The following is an 11,226-nucleotide window of genomic DNA, read 5'->3' on the forward strand; positions in this document are numbered from 1 at the left end:
GTTTTTAGCTTTGGCCTATAGCTTCACTAATAAGCCCTTGCATTTATATCAAGATTCATCACTAAAACATTCTTTAAAAATAAGTTAACTCATATGATCCCCAAAACAACCTTCTAATATACATATTTTTAACTAATTGTTCCAGATTAAGGAATACAATATTATTTCTCATTTTCCTCTGCCCAAACCCTTCTTTACACCATCTATGGTGGAAGTGTTAGCAGTGGGAGGTGGGGAGATGGACCTGTCTGACTGAGAATATAGATGTATATTTTATAAAACATTTGAGTCAGAACAAAAGATTTGTTGGTTCATTCATTCATCAGTTTATTACAATAATGTATATAATGAGTTTATTACAATAATGTATATAATGAGTAAATGGATTCCAGGTCCCGTTTAAATGAATAAGCATAGTTTGAGTGTCCAGAAAGAGCTAATCTAATGATAAAATGTATCAAATAAGGAGCTGGAAACCACTGTATGAAGTACTGCTTTGGAAGTATGAGATAAGCAAGCCCATCTGTTCTGAGAGTTGGAAGAAGGGTGAGAAGATATTTTTTTTCAGCTTCATTCACTTTATTTTTCTCATATAAAACTATGTGGTGGCCACAGCTGGAGCCTGGGTCCTCTGCACAGAAACTCTGGTGTAGGTCTTTACTAGATGGTCAGTAAATTCCTGATAGGGGATCTGGTGAACACCATGTCTTCCCAGAGATCAGCAGTGAGATTCCTGTAGGTCTTGGAAATGGCATCAAAAGTGGCCTTGGCGAAGTTGCCCAGGATGGCGTTGCAGCCCCTGGCAGAGGTGCAGCCGATATCAATACCAGCCGTCAGCAGCAGCTTCTTGGGCACAGGGGCTGAGACGATGCCAGGGCCCCTGGGGCCAGGATGAGGTGCACCAGCACAGAGCCACAGCGGCCAGTACCTTGCAAGGGAGGGCACGGGGATGATGGAGAGCTTGGCCAGAACGACGGCTGCACGGAAAGCAGTGGTTAACTCCGTGGAGCGCCAGACCTGGTCTGTTGGCCAGTACAGGTCTGCTTTTGCACAGGCATAATGGGAAGATTTTTTTTAAAGTCACAGAGGAGGTAACATTTGAGCTGAACCTGAAAAATGGGCAAGAGTCACCAGAGCAGAAGAGGAGAAAGGGATCCCAACCTGAATGGCTGTTTGGGTGTCATCCAGCATCAATGTAGTTCCAGGTACTTCCACAAGCTCCTGCCAATACCATGTTCTTACCCTGCTGGGAACCAGAGAAGTCAGGGAATTTGGATGAAAATTTCTAATGGAATTTTGTTGTCCTATGCAGAGAAGACCTAAAACAAACCATTATTAATATTAATAAGCTTTCTTTTGTTATCAATTTTGCTATTTAAGATCAAAGCTTTGCCATTAAATATAATTAAGGCTTGAGAAACATTTATTAAACAATATTCTTTGAACTGACATAATTCAAATGTAAGTTGAATTATGTAAGTTCAACTTACATAATTGCTGTAAGTTCAAAAAGAAAGAACACCATTAATAATACTGTCTTATCTTCATGCTGCGTTTGTTAGCAGGAGACACATTTGCATTTGTTTGCGAGAGACACATTAGTATTGTGCCAGTGCACTTTATCATGGTGTGACTCAGCTTGTCTGGGGCCATACTTTTTTCATCTTCTTATTTCTGCTCCATGTTCAGTTGTTGGAGCTTTTGCTATGATTGTGTCCTTTAATGTACTTCTGTACAATCTACTGCTTCTTCCTAATTCCCCTCCCTCCTGCCCCACCTCCCTTCAACTGCTAAACTTATATCATCTGAAAGCTCAGTTCAAAAGCAACGTCTCAGACCCTCCTCTCACCCCTAACCAGTCTCTTGCTCACTGTGGACCTGCAGGACTTGTGCCTGAATGCCCTTGGAATGGAGAGATTCTCTAGCTCCCCCAGCGTCTGTGTGGATAGGCCCTTGACCCAGGAGAAACCTCCCTTGGACACGCTTGTTGATGTATGATGCACGCACACACCCAAACTCAGCTAATCAGAGATATTCCCTTGGGTTCTCAAATTGGAGGTTGATAATAGTATCAGTTTCACCTCCTATAATCTTTCTCTAAAGCAGCTGGAAAAAATTAACGTAACCCTTGAAGAGAAGCATAGCCTGGTCAGTAAAAGAGATTCCTGCTCTTTTCCAAGACCCTGGATCCAGTTTTCTCTGAAGACATCCTCATCCCTGCCCTTTAATGTAAACCGATGAATTCCTATTTCTCTCTCACTTTCTCTCTGTCTCTCTTTCTCTGTCTCTCCTTTTTAGTTAAGTTTTTGTCTCTTCTAATTTAAAAATTATTGACAAGTATAATACTCCACATTAATCATTTATTTTTCTTGCCACTGGACAGTAGAGTGAATGAAGACAATGTCTTGCTTTATCTCTGTACCCCAACACTTGACAAGACACCTGACATCTTAGGCACTCTATAAATAATTGTCAAATAAGAGAATAGGGATCAAAACTATTTTGTGAGGACATAGTTGCATAATGCAACATTGTGCCCATCGTAAAGAGTCCACATGACTAACATGTTTTAAATGTTACAAGAGATCGATTTTTTTAATTAAAATTTTATTTTATCAGTATATGAGAAGTATAGTTGATTTACAATGTTGTGTTAGTTTCAGGTTTACAGCAAAGTGATTCAGTTATACATATTTATTTTTTAAACACTCTTCCTAAAATTGATGAGACACCTGATAAATGTAATTTAAAAATAGTCAATAAAGGAGAGAAACACTTTCTCTTTAACTCAGCCACTCTATCCAGGACCTTTTATACACACACACACACACACACACACACAAAGTTTCCTCTATCTATACTATTTCTCCTGCCTTGATCACCCAGGCAAACTTGCCTTCAAGTTGCGCTCAAATATAAAGAACTTCTGTCAAGTATTTTATGATCCAAAACCCCCTTTAAATAACACTAGACTTTCTTTTGCCTAATCCCCCAAAGCATTTTGACTTTATCTCATTCTGTAGGAACTATTTATTTTCATTTCTACTCCTTCCCTTCCTAGAGGTTAAGCTCTTAAAAGGATACATGTTTATCTTTGCATCTTTAGCCTCTAATGTAATGACTGGCACCTAGTAAGTTATCAGTGAGCATCTGAGGAGAAACCACTTTACAAAGAGTTCTTGCACAAGAACTCATTTGAACAGCACAGAAAACTGGAGGGGTCCATATTATTCTATCAGTTTTATAGATGACAAATACACTTATAATAATAGGCCTACTGTGCCTGTAATAAGAGGCCTATTTGTTTCTCTAGATCCCTAGTGCATCCTCATTACCTGGCACAGTGTCTGGCATATCAGGGGTGTCATGGAGGAAGTAATTTTCCTCTACCCTTCTAGGTTCTGACTGGTCTAAGAATTAAATTGACAAGAGGAAGATCAACAAGAGAAAATCAATTAAAAGTTTAGTAACATGTACATGGGAGAGACCCAGGAAAACTGAGTAAGTGCCAATGTGGCTGACGCGCTCAGCTCACACACCATCTTTAGCTAAAGACGAGGATGTTGGGAGCAGTCATTTGGGGACTTCAGAGGGGAGGAAGGCAGCTCACGTGGAGATGGACAAACAAATGTCTGGTAAACAAATGTTTGCTGGGCCAGGCAGAGACAATGGGACACAAAGTGGACTCTGATCTCTAAGAGTTTCCCCCACCAGACCTACTCCATATTCTTTGCAGATATCTCTGGCGATAGATCTATTCTGGAAATAGGCCCTTCATCAAAATTCATTTAGGCAGTTAGGGGGAAGGTCAGAGTTTCTGCCTGAGTCTTTTGGGCCTTGTTTTTAACCAGAAATACTTCGCCCCATAGAGAGACATTTTGGGGTGGCACATTATGCTCCCTACAGGGGTCTTTTTATAAATACAAAGTCAGGAGCCTTAGCTACTTTCAGTGGCAGTGCCTTCCTCTGAAGTTAGATTTACTCAGCCTTGGTGCTCAGTCCCACCACACTGTCCTTCTGCCTCTCTCACTGGCCACATTGGGAGCAGTTTATGGGAAGAGGTGGTGACATCAATTCTGCATCCCCCATGGTTCTTGCACACACCTTTGAGGTGACTAGTTACCCTGAGTCCAGAATTTTGTTGGGTGCTTTCATAGTTTGAGTTGTAATCATCATCATAATTCCGTGAAATGTATATTATATCCTCATTATACACAGAAGAAAATCAAGGCTCAGAAATCTAAGATAATTTAGTATGTGTAGGTCCTCACTCTTTTTTATTTTTCAACTGAATGGAAATGAAGTGAATTTAATTGTATATTATATAAAACATCTCAAACTCACTTTGCACTGAAAAATCTTAGAACAAATAAACAAACAAAAAGGTTAAGCAAGGTCTGTGTTCAACTGAGCAAAGCCTTTGTGAAAACCTAGCAAAACGATGACTTCCTTAGTAGGCTTTGCCAATTCCTATCAATACTCGACAGAGAGGAGTTTAAGTAGCTACTTAAATACCAATTACTTAGAAATGGAAAACAGACAAGGGGAACAAGGCAAACACCCTGTTTAACTTACCAGAACACAGAGAAGCCTTCACTACTCAAGGCAGAGACTGCAATAGTTGCCCCAGGTCACACAGGGCTCCAGTGCAAATTGGCACACAGCCAGGGGAACGCGGAGACGCTGGGCAGGAAATCAGCTCCTGCCACTTCAGTTGTTTCTTTGCTTCTTCCTAGAGATGAAGCTTCCCTCCAAAACGTGGGGCCATGTGGTGGATTTCTTCAACCTCCTGTACTCAAGGACAGGAGACAGACATTTTAGAGAAGTGGACCCCTGATACAGGACCATGCATCCTGCTATGTTCTCATAATTTAGAAGCAGTGCTAGTTTCATGGAGGTGAGGCACATGTACGGCCCTGTGCTCAGGGGGATCCATGATGGGTGTTTAATGTTTGGCTGTGGCTCTACTGAAATTGTTAAAGATTTTATCTCTGAACTTGTGTGTTTTATTAGTGAGGTCTAGTGGGATGTAGGGGGGGAAAGATAATTTTCTGTCTTCCCCTCTAAGTTCCTGGCTGTGAACCCCTTTTAATGAAAGATAGATTAATAGGAGAAAAACAAACAAACAAAAAAACCCAAGAAGTTTAATCACATGTATAATTCCTGTATACATGGGAGAGACCTAGCAAAACTGAGAAACTGTGCAGAATGGCCCAAGCCATCACCTTAAATACCATCTCCAGCTAAAGACAAGAAGATGCTGAGAGAGGGAAGCCTGCTATGGAAGATTACCAGGCAAAGCACAGTAAACAAGGGTAGGGTTGTTATGAGGAGTTAAGTCAGTTGTCTTCTCCACTGTAAGAATTCCTAGAGATTTAGTCACCCTCCTCTTCCTGTTATAGAGAGGGACACCCCCTGACAAATGGAGATTTCCCTTATAAATGTAATTTTCCCTTAAAAAAGGGTAACTTCTCCTTGTTTTTCAGAGCTTCTCCTGCGTTTGCTCTTTCTTAAAAATAATCAGCTCAAGATAATCCTTACACCATAGAGCCATATTTGGGGGGGCAAAATCTGCTCTCCTTCAGGGGCAAGGGGCAGACTTCTTGCTACCCCTCTCTAGATAGTGCTCCCAGCGTCCTTCGAGCACAGGATCCTGGTCCCATGGTGTGGTGGAGTTAGGCAAGACTCACGGCAAGTACAAAGTAAGCATTTTATATCTATGATTAATTGGGGTGGTGACAGCTCCAAGAAGCCACACTTTTCATTCAAACCCAAACTTGCAGAAAGAAACAGTGATGTTCTAAGAAAACTGAGTGACTAAGAAACTCAGTTGTATTCTTTCTTCTTCATGTGACTTCCCTGTGTCAGCCAACCACTAAGCTGAAATGATGACTTAGAAGGAAAGGGCAACCTATAGTTCTTTTCCTTTTCATTTTTTTTCTCACTAATCAGTAAACCACAGGTACAGAGTTTCAGTAGAATGTGTACATATCAAATCCAGTAAAACCAGTTGAGTTTATTTTGTGCAGTGATTACTTTGTCCTGCTGAGAATGAAATACATGGGCATGTATGAGCTATAAAATATGTTTTGTAATTTAATGCTTCCACACATGAGTTAAATACTCTTATATTTGCATTTAAAACTAATTGTACAATATAAAGGTAAACATACAATTCATGCTAATCATTTAAAATTTTATTTATTTATTTTTTACTTAGAGTGACATTGACTAGCAAGTGCAAAATCACCATGACAAGTCAAGAAAGTGACCATGGAAGAAATTTTAAAACTTTATAACTGAGTATCTTTAACAAAATTGTTTCCCTGCTTTTTGAACAAGGGACCCTGCAGTTTCATTTTTTCCTGGATTTCACAATAATGTAGTCATCTCTGTTTAAACAAGTTAAGTAGATAGTAATTCTTCCCAAAATTGTCAACAATCCAAATGGAGAATAATTAAGTGAACAGATCATTTTAGTACACTGCGGTGAGTTCAGTGATAATTTTACAGAGAAAACTACAAGAGCACACATTTTAACTAAGGAATCATGCAGATTTCCTGATACAGATGGCTCCAGGTCTCAGTCTTGAGTCCTAACTTATTTATAGAATTTTAGGATTTATCCAGGTAAAAAGTTGTAGTGTTGGGAAGAGGTACGTGGAAAAAACATCCCGTGTAAATGAACCTAAGGCATTAACAAAACATAGTGATGAGGAGAAAAGAAAAGATATTTATAGGACACCATAGTAACAAGTATAATCTTTATTCTTGGTCAGATCATCTGCTAACATCAGTCAAGGTGCTATTTCCTTCTCTACACCTTTCAATTGGTGGTACTGCTATCAAGGAAGATTCCTGATGTTCAGCTGTTCATTGTATCAGCATCTGTTCGTGCTCTTCCTCCTGTCCCCTTGGCACTATTTCTGATTCCAGCTGCAGCTGAGGACTGTTTAAAAAAAAAAAAATTCAGTCAAGTAAATCTGAAGATCTACTTGGCTTTATTCAACAATCCATGAATGGTTCAGGCAGCATCACATCTCGCAACTAGAAGGGCACTCAGAGGGGTTGTGCGAAATAGAAGGTTTTATAGGAAGAAGGGTGGGACAAAGGAGCTCTTAGCAAAATTAAAGAAGGGGTAATTCTCTGCCAGGTCATCATTTTGTGGGGGAGGGAAGGGCAAGGGTTTTTTCATGCTGATTGCCTCTTCTTCCTCTGGGGGCGTGGAGAGAGCCCACTGTGACAGATTACCTCCTTGATGCTGACCAGAAAATCCCAAACTGGTTGATTAAGATTGCATTTATGACGAAGATCAAAACTGTAAGTAAGTCAGGTATTAAATCTAGATATGGTATGGAGTTTAGCACAAGTGATGTCATTTTGGGCCTGCGGTTTTTCTCTTTAAAAAGACACAGTTCCTGGTAGGCGTGGCCTCACCTGCTTCGGGCTTCTTAGTCTGTTGGCACTGCAATAACAGAATGGCATAGACTGTGTGGTTTATAAACAGCAGACCTTTATTTCTCACAGTCATGGCGCCTGGGAAGCCCAAGTTCAAGGCACCAGCAGATTAGGTATCTGGTATAAAGGCCCACTTTTTAGTTCATAGATGGCTGTCTTCTCACTGCGTCCTCACCTGGCAGAAGGGTCGAGAGAACCCTTTGGGGTCTCTCTTATAAGGGTACTCTGTGCTGTGATCTGATCACTTCCCAAAGACCTCACCTCCAAACACTATCACATTGGGCATTAGGATTTAACAGGTAAATCTGGGGGCTCACAAACATTCAGTCCATAGTAAGGCTTCACTTATCCTAAGCGTTTTCCCTTGCCACAGAATCTTCTGATGCCATGGATGCAATGGGATTTTGGACAACCTTGGATCTATGCCTAGCATGGAAATATGTGGCAGATAACATCATCAGAGCAACCCTAAATCAATGAGGATGGATAAATGCTCCTCACTCCTGTCCTCGGGGTGAGAGATGCTGTACAATCCTCAGGAGGTCCCTGTGGGAAAGAGCCCCCATGCACCTTGGCGGCAACCTTCCTAACACCCCCAAACTGATTTTCCTTCCTTCCCCCTGCTGCTCTCCCAGGGCTGTCTTTCCTGCTTCTTGAAGTCTTCCAATAAAACTGTCTGTTCACTTGTCCCTATTATAGGTTCTCCTTTGGAAAAATCCAAATTTTGAACACTTTTTTTTTATTGTCCTTAAATTAATTCTCAAAGATTTTTATATGTTAGCAGGTATAATGTTAACTGAAAGTCATCATTTTCATGTTTCCTGTTTCTCTGATACAGCTCTGCATAGTTTTATTGGTAATGGGCATTCTTGTTTGTTCCTGAATTTAATATAAATATTTACATTCTTTCATTATGAATAATGATGTTTGCTACAGATTTCTGACAGATTCTTTAATAGGGAGCACATTTAAATTTTATCAAAAACTTTCTCATTTTTTTCTTTTTCCATTAATCATTTTCATCCTTCGTTCCATAATATGTTCTTGCCATATGGCTCCACAGGCTTCACACGTTCTCCATTTAGTCCAGCTTGGCTTTGGCTCTACATGGAGCCACCCAGACCCTTCCCGCGTGCATCCCTCATGGTTCACCCTGCAAGTGCACGTGTGCTCACAACACCTGCACCCACAGATCTCTATTTGCTTATGGCTTTGATTCATGTTCTCTCATCTCAGGCTATCACCAAACAGCAGAAACAATTTAGATGACAGTTCCAAATGTGAAGCTATTCTGCTCTAGGGCCACAGTGGCTACCTCTGTTCTCTGACACTATAGTGTCTATGCTTTGACCTTCTGGCGTCTCTCTAAATCTTCGCGTGAGGTTGGCTTCCTCACCCTTACTTGACCAGGGATGGACTTGCCTGTTTCCTCATCCTTACAGGCTAAGACTCCTTTTTCCCCATCTTCTGTGTACCCCTGCTTTTCAGACAACCTTATAACACAATCTCTAGTTTTGATTTTGGAGGACGTCCTCAGCATTCTACAAGCCCCTACACTAAAAACCTTAGAATGATCCTTAACTCTTCCTTTGTTCTTCAAATCTGACACTACCATTTGTTAGCAATTCTACTTAAAAAATCTATCATAGACATAGTCTTCGTTCTTTATTCTTACCCGACCTGACTAGTCCAGGCCCTGATCACCCCTCGCTCAGAGAGAAGAGACACCACACATTTCTTCTATACCCACACTATCTTCTCCCGGTGGTTTCCCCACAGTGCCCTGTATCACCCAACCTCATCTTTGCTCAGACATTTCCATTCACTCTCCAAGGTCAACTGGATAAATTCCAAACCACTCCCCTCAGCATAAGAGATTCCTTACGAATCTTTCTGTATACCCAGCCACAAATTTTGCCACTTTTATTACGTATTAGAACATGTGAAGCATTTAAGTGTGAGATGGTTTGACATGTCATTTGAAGTTGTAACTAGTCAGTAAAATCATTACATAGACATCATGATCCTGTAGCCCATCTTCAATTATCCTGTTAAAGTGTCTTAAGAGGAAATGATTACAGAATTCCAGATGTCCATCGAACACGCCAGAGTTAAGTAAATCATAAAAATGTATGTGAAATACCTGCCATTTTTTTGTTTCCTTCTTTGTCATTTTTCACCTTTCGATTTGGACACTTTGAATTATGTAAAATAATTCACAACATTTTCCCCACCATATCAATCAGGCAGAGCATTGGGGGTTTACAATTAGTTTAAGCTCCTAATTACTTTTTTCTTTAAAATGTGACATAAAGTCATATCTTCTTTTATCTGTGTTTTATCTATGTTTTTCTAATGGTTGTCCCTTTAACTATGCATTAGAATTATTTGTGAGCTTCTGTGGTTAGAACACAATTCTAACCAGCAGACTAATTTAATCAGAATCTCTGGTGTAAGACCTGGACATTCTGAAATATGTATTTTTGTTTTTAAAAGTATGTATTTTTTAAATTCAAATTTGTAATCCTGGTTTAAAAAACCATACTGGCTATGCTTTCTGTCTGTTTTCTCTTTTGGAAAATGGTGGCACCACGTGTACCTGCTGTTTGGTGACATCATTAGCTGTCTAACATACCTGTGATGGAAAAAGCTTCTGAACATCTAACGTGCTGCTTGTTATTATTCTAATTATTTGTTCTGACTCTCCCCTGACTGGCTGATTTAAGAAACATTAAAAATTCTAAGATGAGCCAGGAGAAATCATTTTAACATTTTTATATCAGATTGTCCTCAGCTTCCCCCTTTTCCCTATGAACCTTATAAATACAAATAGAATGTCAAGTTCTCTACAGAAGAAAATAAAGCCGTTGAGATTTTATTGGTGGAATTTAGCAAACAGCATTCCTCATATTTCTTCAGCCTAATTCTTAGTTACCAAACGAAACCACTAACACCATTTCTGCATGGGATGTTGGGGGCCTTGGGGTTCTGTTAGATCCACTGTTTTGGAATTAAGACAAGGTATAAAAGCAAGTGAGTGGCTATTATTTTATAGTCTGATGGCTGACAGAAGCCTCTGAAGAAAATCCATGTTCAACTAAGCACCCATACTTTCATCTCTGCTTCACTCTGTTTTGGATGTATAAAATACATCCCAGGAAGAAATAAGCCTTGTTAAAATAGCATATGATGAGAAGTCTGTTTACCTAGTTTCCTTCCTCCCGCATCAAAGCTCATCTGAGATAGGCAGACAATATAGACACAGACTAAAAAAAAAAATATATATATATATATAGAGAGAGAGAGAGAGAGACAGACTAAATATCAGTCTATAACAGCAGTTGAAATAGAGTTTTTCACTTCCAGATTTTGTAATAATAATAGAATGCGCAATAAAGAGTGGCTGAACATCTCCTGTGGAATACAAGGTGTGACATTTTCATTAAATGTTAACATCATCATAAATGTGCTCAATAAACAAACAATAAAGAATGTGTTTATAAAGTAAACTTCCAAATGCTGTTTAAGTAACTTCTTAAAAGAAAAAAAAGAATTAAGAAAACAAAATTTCAAAATCTTTTCCCCTCACATTCTGCAATTTCTCCTTTGCCTCTAATGCTGGTCTACCCGGGAAAGTCATTTACTTTTCCCGGGAGCGTATCTTCCATCACTTCCTCTACACTTGTTCAAGTCTCAGTAACTAAGGAGGGTGGCAAGGCTTATTTCTCCTGGGATTTATTATTCTTAATAAACTATGCAAATTTTCAT

General features: G+C 39.6%; 1 pseudogene; it reads right to left on the bottom strand.

Annotated features, from left to right (window-relative positions):
- Positions 1-557: 557 nt before the first annotated feature.
- LOC113633694 (40S ribosomal protein S2 pseudogene) lies at positions 558-7,531 on the bottom strand (annotated as a pseudogene).
- Positions 7,532-11,226: the final 3,695 nt, after the last annotated feature.

The sequence above is a fragment of the Aethalodelphis obliquidens genome, unplaced genomic scaffold (assembly GCF_003676395.1).
Source record: "Aethalodelphis obliquidens isolate GAN/ISIS:26980383/991018 unplaced genomic scaffold, ASM367639v1 scaffold41, whole genome shotgun sequence".
NCBI lineage: Eukaryota > Metazoa > Chordata > Mammalia > Artiodactyla > Delphinidae > Aethalodelphis > Aethalodelphis obliquidens.